Source organism: Triturus cristatus, chromosome 6 (genome assembly GCF_964204655.1).
Source record: "Triturus cristatus chromosome 6, aTriCri1.1, whole genome shotgun sequence".
In the NCBI taxonomy this organism is placed as follows: Eukaryota; Metazoa; Chordata; class Amphibia; order Caudata; family Salamandridae; genus Triturus; species Triturus cristatus.
In genome coordinates, this window is record NC_140589.1 from 128,974,848 (window position 1) to 128,988,863 (window position 14,016).

At 43.7% G+C, this 14,016-nt stretch overlaps 1 protein-coding gene across 1 annotated transcript in view; it reads right to left on the reverse strand.

The window, feature by feature from the left end:
• The window catches only part of LRFN2 (leucine rich repeat and fibronectin type III domain containing 2), an 801,499-nt gene that overhangs the window by 623,921 nt on the left and 163,562 nt on the right, over window positions 1-14,016 (reverse strand). Inside the window, exon 2 of the mRNA XM_085610350.1 lies at window positions 9,211-9,282. The gene's annotated coding sequence lies outside the window, so the exon portion shown is untranslated. The remainder of the gene's footprint in view (window positions 1-9,210; window positions 9,283-14,016) is intronic.

Below are 14,016 nucleotides of genomic sequence, written 5' to 3' on the forward strand. Positions count from 1 at the left end.
CCTCATACTTTGGATAGAACACTGATGTCGACATCGTCTTAGTTCTTTTAAAAATTTCAAAACACACCCCATCTGGAACAAAATGTCTATTATTTAACTCTAAACATTTCACATCAGAAACTCTTCTGCATGAGATCAAACACAACAAAGTTGCTAATTTTATTGAAATATTCTTGTTACTCAAATATTTATTTGATGGCCAATCACAGAATAACCTTAAAACCAAATTGACATCCCACAAAACATCATAACGTGCCCGGGGAGGTCTCCTCAATCTCATACTCTTTAACACTCTACAAACCAGTGTATTACTACCAATAGACCTACCTCCTACCATAGCATGGCCTGCTGAAATTGCCGACCTATAACAATTTATGCTCCTATAACTCAATCCTCTATTAAAATGTTCTACAAGAAAATTCACAAATTCTACAACAGGGGCCTCCACGGGATCCAAACATCTCTCCAAGCACCAACCCATCCAAATTCTCCAAACTCCCTTATATCTCCTCCTAGTCCCTGGGGCCCATGAATCCTCGAGCAACTCTGTAGCCTCATTCGAAAGTCCCTCAACACAACCGGATCGCCTGACACCTTCCAAACAAGAAGGTCCAATCCCCCATTCAAAATTAGAGGGTGAACCTCTCCTTCTTCGTTTATCAGCAAATCCTCCTCTGTCCCTATCAAAAAAGGTACGTTGCACACCAACTCCAGGACCGCTGGAAACCATGCCTGAGTAATCCAAAAGGGTGTCACCAACACTATCTGACATCCCTCTCTCCTTACTTTCAATAATACCCTCTGAATCATTGCAAAAGGAGGAAAAGCATATCCCTTCAGGTTTTTCCATGTTTGCTGAAAAGCATCCGTAGCCAGGGCTTCCGGATCCGGCATCCAACTGAAAAATTTCTCCACCTGTCGAGTCAATCTCGTCGCAAATAGATCCACCTCTAATGGACCCCAAACCTTCTGAATTTTCCTGAAATATTCCTTCCCCAACATCCAATCGCTGAAGTCTCTCACATTTCTCGAATTCCAATCTGCCACCACGTTTTTTACACCTGGAAAATATTCTGCTCTCAATGCTATCTTCTTCTCCAGACAAAACAACCACAGCACTTTTGCCACATTTGACAGTTCCTTTGATCTGCATCCTCCCAAACGATTTATATACGCTACAGCCGAAATGTTGTCCATCTTCAGTAACACAGTCCGACCTTTCAAACTCTCCAAGAAACTTTTCAATGCATACAAAGCTGCAGTCAACTCTAAACAATTTATGTGCATCTTTTTCTCTTCCTGTGACCAAGCACCACCTGTCTCCTGATGCCCTAACCGAGCACCCCAACCTATCATACTCGTATCCGTCTCTAACGTTAAGTCCGGAAGGCATCCAAAAATCGCCCTTCCATTCCATACTTCCAAATTTTGCAACCACCACTCCAGTTCTTCCTTTTCCTCTTTGTCCAACACTATTTTGTCCCCATACCACAATCCTCTTCTCAATGCATTTGCCTTCACCCTCTGTAATGCTCGATAATGCAGGGGACCTGGAAAAATCGCCTGAATCGACGATGATAACAAACCTAGAACCCTTGCCAAATCCCTCAAGGTCATACACTCCTTCCTTTGTGCCCTCTGCACCTCCTTCTTTATCATCTGTACTTTCTTCTTCGGCAACCTTAATACCTCTTCCTGTGTGTCTATCGTAAAACCGAGAAAATCTAAACTCTGAGCTGGTTGAAACACTGACTTCTTCTGGTTTATTAAAAACCCCAAATTCTCCAAAGTATTCACAACAAAAGTCAACTGATTTTTTAACTCCTCTTCCTCCTGTGACATCAACAATATGTCGTCCAGATAAACTATTAACCTGAATCCTCTTTCCCTGAAAAAAGCCACAACTACTCTCATTAACTTGGTAAAACACCACGGGGCAGAAGACAACCCAAAAGGAAGGCAAAGAAATTGGTACAACTGTCCTCTCCATCTGAACTGAAGATATTTCTGGCTGCCCTCCTCCATTGGAACAGTGAAATATGCATCTTTCAAATCCAACTTCACCAACCAATCCCCTGATTGTAACATGTCTCTTAGAAGATGAATCCCTTCCATCTTGAAATGCCTGTAAACTAAAGAATGGTTCAGACCTTTCAAATTTATCACTGGTCTCCATCCCTTCTCTTTCTTTTCCACCAAGAAAATATTGCTCACGTAAACCCTTAAACTGTCTTCCACCATACAAATTGCCTTTTTTCCTAACATCTCCTCTACTTCTAAATCTACAATTTCCATCTTTTCCTTGCAAAAAATTAACTCCTTTGGTTCTGAACTCTGAACAGGTTCCCTTTCGAAATCTATTTTGAATCCCTGTACCACATCCAAAATCCATTGATCTTTTGTAATTCTTCTCCATGCCTCTACAAAATACCTTAATCGGCCTCCTACTTTTTCTAGGGAAGAACCAGAAATTGTCTGCATACTCACCTTTTGTTCCTTGATAGGACTGACTTCTTCCTCTTCCCCCTCTATATCTTTGGTATCTTCCTCTTTGTGGAAAGAACCTCGAGGATCCCTGGAAACCCCTTCCTGATCCTCTGCTTGAATAATTATATTGTGAGTTGAACTGGGACCTTTGAACTCCTCGGCCGGCATACTGTCCCCGTCTGCCGGCCCCTCCAAAAACACCAAACACCTTTCTCATGTTTGTCTGTGCTCTATCTAGCGCAGTAAAAGTTGCCACATGTTTCCCTAAACTTTTTACAAATCCTTCCCCGAACAACAAACCTTTTGCGTCTTCACAATGCTCTTTATTCGCCAAATCTCCTAACTTTGGGCTTATCTTAAAAAGAACTGTTTTCCTTCTTTCTGCCATCAAACTAGAGTTTGCATTTCCAAGCAACACCATTGCTCTCTGACTCCAACCACGTAACAAATTTACATCCACATCTTCTCCATTTAAATACGCTTCTTCTGTCATATCTAAAATCTTCCCCAATGGACCTAGAACGTCGAGTAGACGATCCTGACATATCTTCAATGATCGCTCTAAACCCTTTCTTGGATCCTTACCTAACTTAAAAAGATAGGATATTAAATCCGGATCCAGATTCGGGGTCTGACACACCTTATAATCAATCTGCGGCCTTGAGCACTCTGCCCTCAAAACACTCCTCACCTCTCTATCTAGAGGTTTTCTTAACCAGTGTTTAATGAACTTGGCAACATGCTCATGCGGCCACCAGTCCGCACTTCTTGGATGCCTTATTTCGAATGGATTGAACATCTCCCCTCCTAAAGGGTCTTTTATAACGACTTTAGAAGTTGAAGGAAGATTTTCCTTAATATCGTCGTTTAGATCATCTTCATGATCTACATCAAGCACATATTCATCATTGTACTTATTGTCTCCTTTTTCAACTCGGTCATCCACCTCCATATCATATTCTTCATCTGAAATCTCTTTTGTGCCGCTATGGACACCTCTATCTTGCGTACCGCCAAGGGTACCACTCTTTCTCATGGTGTTTAAACTAGGGGTGGGCGGAATTTGCGTAATTGCGTTACGCAAATCTCCGCGAAACGGTAAAAAATCTCCGCGAACACGCAGAAATTCCGCGAACACGCGGAATTGCTTGTTCGCGATGGTTTTTTCCTGTTCACAATTGCTGTTTGCGTGCTCGGGGAGAAATATCTCGCGAACACGCATTTTGAGAACGCGAACAAGCAAAAAATTTCGCGAAATCGCGGAAAGCAGACTTTTGAGCAATTTCGCGTTCTCCGCGGAACGCGAAATTACGCAAATTCCGCAAATTCCGCGAGCGGAACGGAATTTACCGCCCAGGCCTAGTTTAAACCATCTTTTCCATCCTTATTCATGTGCTTAGTCTTTTTCACCTTTTTATAACCTTTTTTCTCTCTTACATCTTCCTCCTCTTCCGAACATGACCAAAAATCCTCATCTGATTTATTTTCCTTCCTCTTCTTATCCATCACAATTTGAATAACCTCCCTCATTGAACTCTTCACCTCAGTCTGTATCAATCTTCTTAGGTTCTCCTCACTCACTCTCCCTTCAACCACACTAACATTCTTTGCTACACTAATCTCCTCTGTGTCCATTTTTTAAAATATCTATAATCCTCCTACTGCTACTCTTAAATTAACTCAACTATAAAGCATCAGCTATTTTCAAACCACCTCCGTTAATCTCCCCTTCGTTTTTTTTTTTTTTTTTTTTATTCAACTCCTCGCGTTTACAAGACTACCCATTTCCCTTTCTTTCTATTAGTTATTGCCCAATCCAATATGGCCGTCCATATCTCGCGTGATCTCGGCAACCAATCGCCTCTCGAAATACTCTCATGGCTCTAACTCGCCCCGTTCAACTGTAAACAAAGCCGCGCGCTTCCTCGCGCCAGCCTGAGCCTGCTTCCTCCACTATAATGTTTCGTTAGCACGCGCAAGACAAACCGCGTGCGCTACCTCGCGCAAGCCGGTAATCATCTGCCTCTCGTGAACCAACGACAAACTACTAAGGTACTGTTACACGCGCAAGCCAACATCACGCGCCAACCCAAATACCATTTTTTCCGTTTCCTCTTGCCCTCGCATACTTCCTTATGCGGTAAACTTTCCTCTCTATAACACTCTTTCCTATTTTGAAACCCCTTTAAAAGAGTCCTCATAAACAGCAAACTTACGCTTCATCAATTCCCGTTATTAACCTTCATACCATACACCACTTGCCTCTCAAGCATTCCGCTTCTGAAAATTAGAAGCTATTCAATCCTCTCTTCTTTCATACACACTCCAACAATAATACACTTTAAGTAATGTTTAAAAAAGTCAACTTATCTGTTCAGGAGCAGCATTTAAAAGAGGATGAACATTCTGTGCAGGAGACATTTATTGGACTATGTGTGGTTCTAATTCTGGATTGTTGTGTACTTTGTGTTCTTTAAAGGAGCTGCTCAGGAGTGGCATTAAAAGAAAGTATGCATAATGTTAGCCTCCTGTCTTGAAATGAAATCACTGGCCTGGTACCTGGTGTTCTAAAGTGACCATGAGATAGGCTGGGACTATTTGTATTCATTGTTTCAGATGAGAACAAACATGCAAAGCACAGCATTAAAATGCGCCTGTGGACTCGTATCACTGAATATCTGAATATTGATGTGGTCTGAACTGAATCCACAGCTGGACACAGTCATACTGTCCAGGTGACTCGTGAGAACTTCGCCTCTGTGGGGTAACACAAAATGATGGGGACCTCTTTCAAAATGAGGGGCCGAGGCTCCCATATGTCACACCTATTCATTGGTCTTGGGTTGAACGGGGCCCCCTGAAGACCTGACGGGCCCCTGACATCTTGCTTACCCCCACCTCCTCGCCCGCGCGCTATAGCGGCCTGCATTGCCCCCTGTTTTCCCACCCGTTAATAGCAGAGGACGTTCCAACCTAGCTGAATTTTAACTTTCCAATATCATTTTTACACTCGGGTAATTTTGTTTCAAAATTAGGCACTCTCAAGGGGCTCAAGAACGAGAGAGAGACATGTATTTTTCAAAGCTTCCGAAAAAAACATGCAGGTAAAAGTAACATGTAGAAGCTTTTCTTGGCTATGAAATAGTAGCTCAGCAAATGGTTTTTGCAGAAAATGCCATTTAATGCACCGTTGTTTAGCAGGCAGCATTCTAACTGCAGCGTTCCGAATTAATGCTCTCATTCCTTAAGTATTAAGGGGCATATCATCAAGGGCAATAGCGACGCTTTAGCGGCACTTTTTGCTGCTTAAGCGGCGATATTTTTATCGCCCTATCAGCAAGCTGTCACTAACAGCTGTTAGCGACAGTTTACTGGCAATAGCGCCCTTTGTCAGCACGCCTCCCATCGCATCGCTAATGAGATGCAAAGGAGGCGTGCCTGACAAGACTCCCTTGGGAAAATATCGCTAACCCAGCTTCGTCATATTCACAAGGAGGGTTAGCGATATTTAAAATCACGTTAAGTATGCCTTAACGCAGGAATTTAACGTCTGTTAAATTCCTGACTAAGGCATACCTAACATGGGGTGTGGATTGTGAAGACCACAGGCCCTATCATCTAGGATATCGCCGTTTTCCACCATGGAAAACGGCGATATCCCCACTATCTCTGGAATTTTTATCGCTTCGGCGATGCGCGTTGTTGATAACGCGCTAACCGGGCGATAAATTCCAGAGATAGCCGGCGATAAATATGCAAGCGCTAAGCGCTTTGTGATATCTATCGCCGGACCTTGATAATATGCCCCTAATTTCTTAATGGTCCTCTTTCTCTAATTTAATATACAGAATAGAGCAGCAGCACGGCCCTCACAAGAGGGCAGAGGGCACATGATGCTACAGGCATGGCGCCGTGCTCATGCTGCAAAATATATTTATTGATTTACAAAGCAAACCTTCCTTTTTTGTTTATTAATGGTGCGGTGACCATTATATGCATTTCCTACTGTGGCTGCCATGTTTTTAATTTCCCCGGAACACATTTTCAGATTGAGCATCAACTGCTTCGTCACCTATAGAAATGGAAGGAGTGGGGCCCCTATGACAGTTTTTACTTTGGGCCCCAGACAAACATTTGACAAGCTCAAAGAGTGGTGCTGTCAACCTTTTCTACTTGTCACAAAAATGAAGGGGCTTATTTACAAGCCCCTTGCGCCACTTTTTGCGTCACTTTTCCCATGTTAAAAATGTAAATAAGCCCCTAAATATTTTAATTGTAGGTAAGTGCTTTAGCTACCAAAGTGATATTTTAAATTCTAGCCCTGACATTGACTGCACTGTTACTGTCAATGACAGGCGCTCGTCTGTAAATCTGCACGTCCCTCATCAATAGTTTATTCTCAAGCCTATTCTTCTACATTTTTTAAGATTCTTGAAATGCCGAGTCATGTTTATTCCAGGGCTGAGTAGGCAGGTGGCTTCTACTTTCATAATATGGCAATAAAAACCGATTTAGAAAGACTTTTCAAAATAGAAGGGCTTTTAAGTCAGAATTTCTATCTTTTTCCATTGACTGCATCACTATTCTACTACCCACATAGCAGTGTAGTAAACTTAATGTTTGCCAAACATTTCTATGCATTGTTGAAAACAAACTGTTACAAGTGCCCAATGCTGATGTACAACAGTAAATGAACAGTGATTTTTTAGGGGGGGAGCACAGCTCTGCAACACAGCTTCCCCTACAGCCCACTAAAATGTTTTCAGCTTTTGATACTTGCTCACAGGGCCGGCTTTAGCGCTGGTGGCGCCCAGTGCGACAATGGTTGTTGGCGCCCCCCCCAGTGACCACCTCTGCCATGCATTTCCTCACTCCCACCCTTTAACAGCGCCCCTCAAGTCTCCATAACCACTCCATCGCTCAGATGCATTAAATTAGTTGTATAGCGCCACTTATACCAGTGTAGGGTGTCAGACCGCTTTTCATCACACGCACAAAACACAGAGACAATCAATCATAGGTGTGCAAATCTGTGTATAAGAAATGTTACATAAGACCGAGGACTATAAGGTGTAGGAGTCACATGTCATCCACACTGGTAGGCAGTATAGTTTAATAGCTGACTGTTCTATGCTAGGATGTTAACTTATTAACTGCAAGTAATAAAAGGATCTATCAGACAAAAACAATGGCCTACTGATCTATTTAAATTACATGCACTTTGTGATCTGCTGGTACAGGTTCTTTTGTGATCTGCTGTTACAGGTTCTTTGCAGCAGGCATTTTAACCGTCTGCGCTACCTTACCATGACTCAAGCTTCCACTAGACAAACCTCCGACCTTTCGGGGGAAAGAAAATGAATCACGGAGTTATCTTGACATTTTTATTGACGGCGGAAAACTGCTGGAGGCCAGAACGCTGGCAGAAGGTGCTTTTAAAACTATTATTAACTTGCAAACATGACGCCCCCACCTAAAGTCAGCGCCCGGTGCGGTCGCCCGGTCGCACCGCCCTAAAGCCAGCCCTGCTTGCTCAGCACAAGCTACTTCTAATAGGTACTTAAGGTCCTTGTGTATCAGAGGGTTTTACCCGTTGTGGGTCTTTGGGGCAATGTGTTGATACATAAGAGCTTTGGTTTCATAAGCTGTAGAGGGTGCAAAACCACACAGCACCAACATTTGTATTGTTTTGCAACACATTTATAGCACTTACCACCCCAATGTGGGGGGCTGAAGTGACATGTTTTGCTCCTGATTTATACTTTTGTGCTGTAAAAGGTGCAGTAACCTTCCGAAAACAGTCTTTGCATCAATTTTGTATGCTTAATTATCTATATTTTATGTTTAGTCCAGGCACCTACCACCAGGGCACACCTTGAGACATGAAACTGTGCTAAACCAACAGCTAGCATAATTTGACTTGACTCAAACTAGGCACTAGTGCTAAAACACTCAAGCCAGGGTCTGGCCAACAATTCAAGACCTTCCTAATCCCAAAGCTAACTCTTCCCCTGTAAATCCACAGGCATCACTCAATGCCTGTCCCCCATTGGTCACTTGCTGTAATACTCCCAACCAATCAAGAGGCAGACACACTAATAAGCAGACATTTTATATTGATGACGGACAGGTACTGGTATGAGTTCCTCTTCAATCTTTTTTATTATTTTGGGGTTCTTTCTATATTTAATATAGTATTTGCCTGATCACACGAGGAAGCAAACCAATATTCGGACAACATTTTTATTATTACAGGAGCAACTCAAACATGAGATGTTGTACACAACATTGCATTGTGTTCGGCGTCCCTAGGAGGAGAGTACAAGCTTGTCTTTAAAGCAAATGCTCATTTTATCCAATAAGTGCAGGCCCCAGAGTTTTTCTGAGGAGCCCGCTGCAGTGCGATGGACGCCACATGCAAAGCCAGGCTAGTCTTGATTCCACCCCATGCTTCTTTCTTCCACCATACGACCCTTTCTGCCTCTATTTCACTTCTACAGTTTCTTGTGTTATGCCTCGTTTTCCCCTATGCAGCTGTTTCCCTAGCTTTCTCTCCACCATTTGTCTCACAGTTCTGCCTTTCTAGCTCTTTCTCTTGCACAAAATGATCGCCGGTGCCCACCATCTGCAAACATCTGCACGAATGAAGCGCCGGTTACAGCGGTCTGTCAATGCAATATAGTAAGGATGACGCAGCCACCATGTACAGTACATGTCACGTACCGTAAATCAGATGAGGAAATCCCAGTGTAACACATCACAAGGGCGTCTCGAAAATGATAACACTGTCCGCACCTAAAATATAAAAAGACAAGTACTCATTAATTCCTCATAAAAACATCCCGCAATACAAGCACACAGTCAAATCACATATAAAACATAAATGCTTTTATGTGTTTTCTTCGAATAGGAGGTGAGCAGAACTGGTGCAGTTTCACTCCATGGAATTTCGCAAAATTTTCGGAAAACTCTGTGAAATTCTGCGGCATTGTGCCAAACAGAAGGGAAATATGCAGCTCACGCTGCTCACGCTCAGTGGCCTAACAAAAGTTGAGGGGGCCCCCCTGCCAGGTACACGGAGGGCCCCAACTCCGGATTTTATCCGGAGCTCTCAGGCCTGAGTACTGTGCTGAGGGGGCCCCCTGTAGCTCAGGGGCCCCCCAAGCACCTTGGGGACTGAGGGGGCCTGTGTTACGCCACTGCTCACGTTGCAATTCAGGGGCATATCAACAAGCAGGCAATAAAAAATTATCGCCGCTTTTGCGGCCGTTTTCGGCCGAAAAGCGGCAATAATTTTATCGCCTAATTAGCAAGGCCACGCTAACGCGTGAAACCTTGCTTTAGCGTCAGGATTCCTAACGCCCAGCTTTGCATCTCTAATGAGATGCAAAGTGGGCGTTCCTGACCTGGCATGACAGGAGAAATGTTGCTAAGCAACATTTCTCCTATCATCAAGCCCCACGCTATGAAGCATAGCGTCAGGAAAAGTAGCGATAACCCCTGTTATCGCTACTTTCCTTACGCCTGCTTCAGGACTGATTTAGCCATGATATCCTATGGAAGGTCGATATCATGGCTAAGTCTGTGAGTCCCTATCAGCAAGCTAACGCCACATTGCGTGAGATTATCGCTGGGTTTCCAGCGATAATCTCACGTTAGCCAGTTAGCGCTAGGATTTTTATCGCCGATGAGTAAGCGTTGCTAATAGCACGCTATCTCAGCGTTAAAAATCGGCGCTAGCCGGTGATAATTATCCGAGCGCTAAGTGTGCTCAGCGATAATTATCGCCGGTTGTTGTTGATATGCCCCTTAGTGTCGGTAGCGCAAGCAGCACTGAAAACCAGCGCATCCGGCACGATGGTTGCGCAAGAGCGCGTCGTCATTCGAGTCGATTTTGCTGCGGCTCGAGTGGAAAATCTGCCCGAGCGGCAGCAAATCCTGGACATCTGTCCATTGATCGTGTCGCGCCCGGCTCCCGCAAACCCCTGCGAGGCGGCAAGCAACTCCACGCAGCGCTCAACAAAAACCCCAGACAATAAATATGCGCACAAATGCGGGGAGTGTGTCGCGCTTTCGTTATCCGTGGGTTTTACTTATGCAGGATGGCTATGGCACAGCAGTAATGCAGTCAAAGCACTGCAGGGGAAACGCAATTTGCTTTCTAGCCAGTAAAGATGTTTAAAATGCACTGGAGAAGTCCATGTGTCATCCTCCCTTTCAAGCTAAGCGGCTGAAATTAAAAGCAGAGACACAATAATAAAAACGGAGATTGAGATCTTTTTCACTTTTTTCTCTTGATGCAACCGCCCAGCAGACAGACCGTGGAAACCAAGCTATCGACCTTGTCTTTTTAGTATAATGGGTTTCAGTATTATTTTGACTTCTGGCGCACGCTCCAGAGCTCAAAGAGGGAAAGGAAATTAAAAACTCATCCTTCCCTTGAAACTTATTCTCACCCCAGCAAAGCTAAATCGATGCGTTTTCATAATGCTCAGTTCATTTTTCTGAAATGTTATTGGATCGCTGTTTCCGCGCCTCAGCCCCATCAACGCCTGCCCCGTGGCAGGGAAGGAAGCTTGCAGGCGGACTAGTATCTCATCTCATAACCACAAGCAGCCAAGCTGTCTTTCCTCCTCCCTGAACTTCATTTTAGATCATAAAATGGTTTCCAAACGCTAATCACGGCGAGCCTTGCCACAGAAGCAGCAACGATGCAAGGATTGTCAGCACTACAGGCAAAAAAGATATTTGCCTTCTGTGCTCTATACATTTAAGTTTAAAAAAAAAATATTTTGCAGTATTTTGGTTAAACCATTTGGTGGCGCTCTATGACTGCTGTCTTACTTTACTTTATGGAAATACCAGCTGTGCACCTGAGCTCAGTGTGTTCAACTCCTATGCAGAAATGTGCTTCGCTGGATACACGAATGTGCATTTTTCATGAAACTGCAGTACTTCCGGAAAATCCCTGGGCCCTGACTACATAGGTGAGAGGAAGTCGAAGGCAGAAGGTCACGTCACTGATAGGAAGGAGGCCACTTGTGGGACCTCTGCCATCACAGCTCGGGGAAGCCTGCCCTTCCTTGCATTAGGCAGTACCATATGTACCCCCGCTGCCAGCTAATCAAGGGAACCGGCGATTCTGCAAGAGTGGGCTGCAATGGACCTCTTTCGAGGGTCTGGGCCAAAAAGTACCATCTCCTTCTGTGAAAAACATTCTTTTCAGTTTGCAAGTGAACTACAAATATTGTCCAGATGTGTAACATACGTTCTATATGCATGATGAGACATAGGACCTGATTTCGATGTCACCGACCCGGTCCTGAGACCCACCGACATCCTGCAGGCTGTCACGACCATCTCGTTAGGATGGGACCAAACACTGTTCGGTTGCATTTCTACATTTTACTATGGGAACATGCATTACGGCCATAATGCACATTCCCATAGTGAAATGGGAGGTGCCGTTCATCCCTGCACCCCATGGCAGGTGCCACTAGGTGACTGCCACAAGGTGCAGGGATCAGTAGGAGGGCACCGCCTCAAACCAGAGGCCATGCACCAAAGGGGGCCCTGCTATGTTTGGGGGCCCCAAAACACGCTTTACCATGTCAGACAGGCCGACATGGAAGCCATGTCGTGCATTGTAATACAGTTATAGTCAGATTTGAGAGAGGGGTCATAGTTTTTCCTACAGCCTCGCTCTAATTTTTTGCATAGTTTTTTTAGTGCCAGAAGCTGCTCATTGTACCATGGGGTGATTTTAGAGAGAAATTTGCTATTAAAGGTTCTTTTAGGTGCACAGATATTGGCGACTTGGGTAGTTCAGTGTTCTCACTGCTGGTATTTCAACTTGAAGTTGATGCTAATTAGCGTTTCCTAAATGAACGGTTTGCATTTAGGAAAGGCTTCTTGCATATGCATTAGGGAATCGCAAATTGTGATTCCCTATTTGCATGTGCAATTTAGGCTATCAGAAGAAATTGTGATTACCTAAATTGTGAATCCCAATAACTTTCATGCATTGCAAAAGGCCATTTTGCGATCACAAACAGCAGATTTTTGCGAATCGCTCTGTCTGCGATAGGAAAATACCTTGATGCATCTGCCACCAAATGCTTAGGATAAGAAAATACCAACTTTGTAAGAGTAGAATTTTCAGAATTGTGACTGAAAATCTGATGTTGCAGTTAAAGAGGCTTTTATAATTACTTGGACACCAAACATTATATTTGTACCTGTTACCAAACAAAAGTTATCATTTATTAAACATAGTACGTCAACCCAATCTCATCCTATGGAAGAGGCAGAGTTTTTTAAAACCAGGACATGTAAAACTTAGAAGAATATGTCCAGCATGTTAAGTATTTCCTCAAAACAGCATTGAAGCTTGCATTTGGATTACATATGTAGGGAGTTCTGTCATCAGCATACAGGAAAATCAAAATATTCCTGCTCGAAAATTAAAATGCATAGTCCTTGTTGTGTTGCCTGAGCTTAGTTGCCAGCATCTCCATAGCACTGAGGTAACTAAGCGTTCATTGAATAAAACAAATTCTGCAAGGTTGAGCTGTAACTTGTCTGTGAACAATTGATCCAGTAAAGTGCTGAGGAGAGGCACCAGTTTGACCCAGCTGGTGGCCAGCCAGGGAGTGCAAGGTGCTTCAGTCCAGGAGAGTAGTCTGAAAGGGTGAGCGATAGATGTTCGACCTGTTGCATCCATGTATTCACAGTTAATAGTCAAAAGTTTGGTCTCCACCAGCCATCATGTACCCTGGAGTGATATGTGCCTTCCCTAGTATGGGGTTGTGAACCCTGCAAATATCTACCAATTCATAATCTTGTATTGTGGCCTGCAAGTGTTTTGGGCCGATGCATCTGTAACTGGGAGGGATGTGAGATCTATCTAAGCTTTCTTGCAGGACACAGTTAAAGTCCTCCCCCAAATGAAAGATTGTGGGTCAAATGAGATAACTTTCCACATAAGTGATCAAAGAAGCCAGGATCATCAATTAGCAGTTGTCTATGGCTACTTTCGTGGGCTTTGGCGTAGTGGTTTTGGTCATCTTCAAGAGACATCAGGTAGCAAAAAAGGACCCCTTTTGTATAAATATTGCTACACCCTGATCATTGATGAAAGCAATCTATAGGCAGCCCAGTTATCAGTATTGGTATGAGAGGACCTGTCTAATCTTGGGGGGTTTGTTGAGTCCCTTTAGATTCAGATCAGCCATGTCATTAGCCTCTGTCAAATTTAAAAAAGGAAGTCATATGTTGCATAGGTAGCCCCTGTGATCCGATCCGAGGTATATGAGGACTATGGTGTATGTTGTGCATTGCCCCGGCAAAAATTAAAAATATAGGTTATACTGTTATCCCAATGTCATGCCCACCCACATTGAAGGCCCAAGCCCACCAGGATAAATATCTCTCCTACCAAAACCCTAGTAACAAAAAAAAAAAGGAATCCAATGGGACATCATCTCAACAGTTATATCAGAATTCTTGATGGGGTGTAACTCCCCGGGT